Raw genomic sequence first — 7,469 nt, forward strand, 5'->3', positions numbered from 1 at the left:
ATTTGAAATTCCATTGCAAACATTCATTTTCATGAATTTCCTTTCTGTGCTTTATCTTTGTTTGCATTTGAGGAGTAAGCTTAGAAACAAAAACAAATAATAGAAACCTACCGGCTTCCTGGGTCAGACCAAGCAAAGGTAGACTTTCACTATGCCTGGAATGTGTCAATTTGCCTTTTAGGTTAAAATAAATTTGACAGTGCACTGGGAAATTAATTTTTAAATCATAGCTGTGCTAAGCATGGGAAAGATAATACTCCATTACTAAAATTATTTGGCTTCCTATGTAAAAATACAGCTCTCACAATGTATGAATGTGGTTTTGGAGTCGAGTTGCAATTCTCACATTCAGCTGTGGCAACTGAGAGAATCTGGATAATTTTTTACATTTGCACTGCAAAATTGTGGCACAGATAACACTGGAAAGGAGGACTTATTTTGGCTATTTACATTTTCCAAAAATGGTCACATTAATATTTGTGATTCCACATGCTCTTCCAGAACTTGTTACTTGTTCATCAAGAAGGAGAATCTATTTTTTTCTCTGGGTGATGCATTGTGACTACATTTACTGAGAGAATGTGGAGGAAATGATACTGTGTGACTTTCAAGAATAGATCATAAAAGTTGATACTAACCCAAGCATGGTGGCATGCACTTGTTGTCCCAGCTACTGGGAAGGCTAAGGCAGAAGGATCCCTTGAGCTCAGGAATTCAAGGCTGGCCTGAGCAACATAGGAATAAATTGTCTCTAAATAAATAAGTAAGCAGGGTATGGTGGTTCATGCTGTAATCCTAGCACTTTGGTAGGCTAAGGAGGGTGGATTGCCTAAGTTTAGGAGTTTGAGACCAGCCTGGGCAACACGGTGAAACCCCATCTCTACTAAAATACAAAAAACTAGCTGGGCGTGGCGGCATGCACCTGTAGTCCCAGCTACTCTGGTGGCTAAGGCAGGAGAATTTGCTTGCATCCGGGTGGCGGAGGTTGCCATAAGCCGAGATCGTGCCACTGCACTCCAGCCGTGGTGACAGAGCGAGACTCCATCTCAAAAAACAAACAAAGAAACAAAGAAGAAGAAGAAATAAAAAAAAATAAAATATAAAGTTGATACAGCTTCCACTGGGCTCTCTTGGGACACCTTTGGAACTTAGCCACCATATTATGATGCAGACAACCACGTGGAAGGGCCACATGTAGATGTTCTATATAGTCACAACCACATGGTGGTCCCAGCCAACAGCCTGCACCAACCACCAGACACATGAATGAGTGCTCCTGAAGATGATTTCACCCTTTAGCCTTCTAGTCACTTCATTTGATGTCATATGGAGCAGAGACAAAATGTGCCCCTAGGCAAATAGCAAACCTGTGAGCAAAATAAGTATTGTTGTTTTAAATTACTGTATTGAGTGGTTTGTTACATAGCAACTGAAATACAGATCGAGTGTCTTGATTTTGTTTTATCTTCTCTACCATTTAAGTAACTTTTTACCAGGAAAACAATTCAACAATCATTTCACAGTGATTCTATCTGCAATAATTCATACATGGCAGTACCTGACTCTCAGAGCTGCCTTGCATGCACTATGTGTTTGGTCACTGCTGGACCAGCATCCTGTGAAAGCTATGTTTGTTCAACTTATGCAATGTAAATTCATTTTCCAAAAAATTATAAAAAGAATGCATACTCATGAAAATTCAAATTTTACAGATTTTTAGTTAAAAAAAGCCCTGTTTGTTGCCTAACCCCCCTTCAATTCTACATCTTCAGAGACAATTTCATCAAATCTAGTATGTATCCTTTCCAAGACTTTTCTACTTATCTACACCTTTGCACACACACAAACACAAAACACACACATACACATACACCTTAAGTATATATCTTAGACATTTTCCCCTAAATATTATGAGTTTCTTTTTGATACACTGATAAAACAAGCCTATTGATAATAAAAAGTAAGAAATTGTTATCCAGATACCAAGAGAAGAAGAAGCAGGAGGAGGAGGAGAAAGAGGAGGAGGAGGAGGAGGAGGAGACCATTTTCTGAGTTCTTACTAGGGCCAGGCACTATGCTAACCAGTTGGTGTGCACTACTCCAGTTAATATACTGCCTATTAAGTGAATACAAATCTTTAAAGAGTTCAGAAAATAAATTCAGTAGTCACCAAATCTTATTGCGTTGCCAAGATGCATTACAATCCCCTTATACAAATGAAAAAGAATCCCAGAAAAAAAAATTTAAGCCATCTGACACGTGCTTGGAAGACGACTGCTGCCCAAAGAGTAGGGTTAATGGCACAGGAGTCTTCAATTTTCTTTTACATAAAAATTACTCCAAAATGTAGACTCTAGGCCAGACCTCTACTCTGAATTCTAGGCCTATATATCTAACCTATTTGACACATCCACTTAGATGTCTCAAAGATTATCCACACTCATTATGCCCAAAACTTCTGATTTCTCCCTGCTGCATGTGCACACATGCATACACACATGCAGTGGTGTTCTCATACTTTCTCTCTGGCATCACTACCCAGACAGTTGTGCAAACTCAGGACTTGGCAACATATTATTGGACACTAACCCATATTAACTCATCTTAATTTAGAGTCATAAATATCTCTGAAATCTTTCCCCTTCTGTTCATTTTTATTGCCATCACCCTAGGGCAATTTACGAGCATCTCTTACATAGGCTACCGTAATAAACTACTCATTGCCTCCCAGCTTTCCATTCAGGTCAACGCCAGTCTTTTCTCTGTGCTATAGCTAGAGTGATATTTTCAAAACAAAATTTCATCATTTTAATCCCAGGCTTAAAACTCTTCAATAGATAACCTCTGCTTTTGGGATAAAGGTCCACATTTTTCTCATAGCTTATAAGCCAAGAATGGTTCATGCCTACTGCTTCAAACTCAGCACATGCTCCTTTTCCTCTCACTGTTCAGCCACAAAGCCTTCTTTTATTTTCTTCAAATACACCAAGTTTTTCCTACCACAGAGCCTTTGCATTAGCTGTAACTTCTATCTGAAATGCTCCTCCTTTCCATGAGTAATCTTTTGCACCTTCAGCTCTCAGCTTAAATATCAGTTTCCCAGTGAATACTTCCAATAATTTCACAAACTAGTTTATATTCATTTATTACAGTCTACCATAATGCCACATTTCCTTTCTTCACAGCCCTGTCATAGTTTGAAGTTGCACTTTTACTAAAGTAATATTTTAAATGTATGTCTTCCCAATTTGACTGTAAGCTCTTGGACAGCAAGGACCAGAAGTGAGCTGAAGTCGGCTCATGCTGGCTCACATTTGCTTAATGCATCCATATCTTCTTACACTGTAGAACATCAATAGCTTGAAATTGGCTGTAGTGGGAGTATTTACACCACAGGAATGGACAAATACCAGAAATCAGAGTTTTTGTTTTTGTAAAGCCAGGTGTGTTAAACATTTACCAGCAAGAACCATGCTTGCCTTTGCTTATTAACATATCTCTAGCACCTAGAACAGTGTCCAGTACACGAAAGCCTCTCAATAAATATCTGTTAAATAAATGAATGAATGCTCTAATCATAAGTTCAGCCAGCATTCCAGTGGATGCCCTCTTGCAGTGAATGTGACCTCTTGGGTTTATGAATGAGAATACTTCCAAAATGCAACTCCTATTTGTTGTTTGTTTTCAGACATTTCTTTATTTGAATAACTACCCTCTGTCTGAGTCTCTAGAGCCAATGACATAGTTGAAACATGCAATTCACTGAGAGCACAGTTCCCCAATGGTCAACTGATCATGCTATAATACATTTAGACTTTATAACCAAAAAGGATCGTCCTTTTTTCCAGGATTCCTGGAATAACTGAGTCAATAAATGGAATAATTGAGTCAAGAAAATAACAGAATATATCTGGAAGCGTAAATGTACTTACTGTAAGTATATGTGTGTGTGCATGTGCACATGAGCACACATGGGCATATGTCAATCTTTTTGGAAGAATCTACATATATAATGAATAATATCTCATTTAAACAGAAATGGTGGGAGGGTTGGTGGGAGATAGAGGACAATGTATGTAAAATGAAACATAAAAAGGACAGCAATCAATCCAGGGTTTGTCACCTATAAAGGAAGAAAATCATACCTGCAAGATGGGTACCTCCAAAATTAACCAACTACCCAAACACAAGCAACTCATGCCCTTAGGCCTAAAAGAGCCAATGCAGTGTGACAACGATCAGATAGGGGACAAAAACTGTGGACATTTAACCCTTAAAACCTGCTCCACGTTTCAGGTCACTGACAATAATCGTGGTGTATAGAATGACAGATGTCTACGTGGCACTTCCCCAGATTCCATCTCTGCGTAAAACACAGATGTTTTCCAAAGCAGACGTATCTTTTCAATTAACATTTTGTGGGCTCCAAGAAATTCTATTGGGTAAGGCAGAATATGAAGGAGATGAAGGATAGCAGTATTGGTACTGGTTGATTCTCCAATCGTTCTCCAAGGATGGTTATTTCCAATGCTGGGCTAACAAATGGGTATTTGGTTGAATTCTTTTTTCTTTCTTTTCCTTTTTTGTGAAATCCCAGGAAATGTTAGAAATCTCTGTTCTGTTCATGTGAAAAAACTCATTAGTGTATTATAAATAATGATGTGGCTTTTGCAAGAAATATACATCACTGCTGGAAAGTAGATACTCCATGATTCCTTGCTTCTGAGACATATCAATAATTTCTACCACAGAAAATGCAGCTTTCATTCTGGTGGCATTTCCAAAAGCAAAGGCACTAGAAAAATGCAAGGAAGTCAAGAGAAGCCTTGTATTCTTCCTGTAGAAGTCAAAGAGAATGAATTAAGAAAATGTCTAAGAAAATTTCTAGCATTCCAAATAATTTTCAGGTCAGCAAAATAAATTATCTAGACATCTTAAATAAAAGAGTAGAAAAAAAAATCAAAGCACAGCACATTACGAAGTCCAAGGGTGAGTCAATATTAGAGAAACCTATTAGTATAATTCACTAAATTATAAGACAAAAGAGAAAAACACCTTTCTCTTCCCACTCCTCTTCCCTTTCTGAACAACTCAGCCCAAAAGCCATTAGGTAGCTCCAAGAAGGAGTTGGTGGGGAAAGGGGGCATGTTGGAACATAAGTGGTGTGAGAAGGGCATGTGCAGGGTATAGGACATTGGTGGTGGATAGAAAATTGATTTTGTATAAGGCTTTGATCACATAAGTACTTATCTAAAGGAAAATGGAAGTTGAGTTTCTTACTCTCAGAGAAGAGTTACAAATAAGGGAAGGGAGAAAACTAATATAGACACATAGAGTTGTATTAGAGTAAAAGTATCAACATTTAGGCATTTTTAAATATATTGAAGGATGGATAGACAAATAATGAATAGGTGGTTAGATACGTGATACTGAAAATCACCTACACATGAGTGTGTGTGTGTACACATAAACATATCTCTATTCTTTAGCTCAGTCCAATAGGAGGGGCCTGGAAGCAATGACACCCAAAGAACAGTGAGCATACCTTAGACATTAAATTGTCGTTTCTAAATACCATCTCCATTGAAAAGACCAGGGCTCTTTGGAAAAAATAGACGATTCTAGGGCCAGGGTAGGCAGAGTACAAGATAAACCTGGAGGAGCATCTTCTTTTACCAGAAAATAAGGAAGTGCTCAAGAATGAAGGGGACATACCACATGGATACAGAAACCAGTTTGAAGGTGCTCCCACTGGCCAAATCTAGGATAATTTGAACATTGAAATAGATAATTTCAATAATGGATCATAATATGACAAATTAAACATGAAAGTATGAATTCATACCAATATAAATGAACAAATGTTTGAAGAAAAGTGGGACATTTATACAATCTCAAAGTACCTTTCCACAAAACAAAATAATTTCAAAGGGGAAAAAAATAACTTTATGGGACAGAAACCTGACTGATAACATCTTAAGCAAGCAAATTGAACATCACCAGTAATGGGATAAATTCAAATCATATACCACTTGATAAGATACAATGAGAAGAACACTGTATCCACCTTGTGATATTTGGGCCAAAATGCAGAACCTGAATCTAATAATTAGGAAACATTAGACAAACAGAAATTGAAGATCTATTTATACAACAATGGGCATGTAATTTTCAAAAGTGTCAGGGTTGATAAAGTTAAGAAAAGGGTGAACAATTGCTTCATATTGAAGGAGACAGATATGACAACTAAATGCAATATACAATTCTTATTTTTGAATAACAGATTTATTGAAATAAAATTTACATCGCAGAAAAGTCACCCCTTCAAAGCATACAATTTAAAATTTATTGATGTATTCACAGAGCTGTGCAGGAATCCACACCATCTAATTTTAGAATATTCTCATCCCTCCAGAAAGAATCCCCATACCCAATGGCAGTCACTCTCTATTTCCTTTCCCAACACCCCCTAATCCCTAGGCAACACTAATCTACTTCTAGTCTCTATGAAATCTTAAAACATACTGTCAAATTGTTCAGAATAAAACAGGTTTTTTTTTGTATTGTACTCACAACTTTCCTCTAAGTTTAAAATTGTTGAGAGACAGAAAGAGACAGAGAAACATCACATTCACATAAACAGATGCCGAAAGATTTTAAAATAAAATTCAGCATCTACTGTTGATTTTTTAAATTGTGAAAATGTCAGAATAAATGAATATTTCTTTAACAAATATGCATTTACTTTGATAAGTAAACCAAAAAGCCAGTATCATGCTTAATAATAAAACACTAAACTATTCCTATTAAATTCAGGAACAAATCAAGATTCCCAGTATAACCACCATTATTTAGCATTGTTCTGGAATTGCTAACTAATGCAACAAGACAAGAAAAAAAGATGGGATTCAAATATTAGATTTAAAAACTATTTACATGAATATGAATGTTTAGCAAGCTCACCGTTAGGTAACACATATTAGGTTGGTGCAAAAGTAATTGTGTTTTTGCCATTATGGCAGAAAGCGCAAGTACTTTTGCACCAATTTATTACACAAAAATATATAACTTTCCTAAAATCAAGAATAATCTAACAGTGGAATCTCAAAATCAAAGCAATTGAACTCATGGACATGGAGAAGAGAAGGATGGTTAACCAGAGACTGGGAAGGGTAGTGAGGGAGCTGGGGGAAGGTGGGCATGGTTAATAGGTACAAAAAAAAGTAGTTAGAAAGAATGAATAAAACCCAGTATTTGACAGCACAACAGGGGGACTGCAGTCAATAATAATTTAACTGTACATTTTAAAATAACGTAAAGATTATAATTGCATCATTTGTAACACAAAGGATCAATGCTTGAGGGGATGGATATTCAATCCTCCATGATGTGACTTTGACACATTGCATGCCTGTACCAAAATATCTCATGTACTTCATAAATATATACATCTACAATGTACTCACAAA

General features: G+C 36.7%; 1 long non-coding RNA gene across 1 annotated transcript; it reads left to right on the top strand.

The window, feature by feature from the left end:
* The first annotated feature begins 1,235 nt into the window (after positions 1-1,235).
* LOC139358126 (uncharacterized) lies at positions 1,236-4,430 on the top strand. The gene is made up of 3 exons (XR_011612512.1): positions 1,236-1,369; positions 3,849-3,933; positions 4,297-4,430. It is a non-coding gene; the product is annotated as an uncharacterized lncRNA (long non-coding RNA).
* The last annotated feature ends 3,039 nt before the right edge of the window (positions 4,431-7,469 follow it).

Source organism: Macaca nemestrina, chromosome 14 (assembly GCF_043159975.1).
Source record: "Macaca nemestrina isolate mMacNem1 chromosome 14, mMacNem.hap1, whole genome shotgun sequence".
Lineage (NCBI taxonomy): Eukaryota > Metazoa > Chordata > Mammalia > Primates > Cercopithecidae > Macaca > Macaca nemestrina.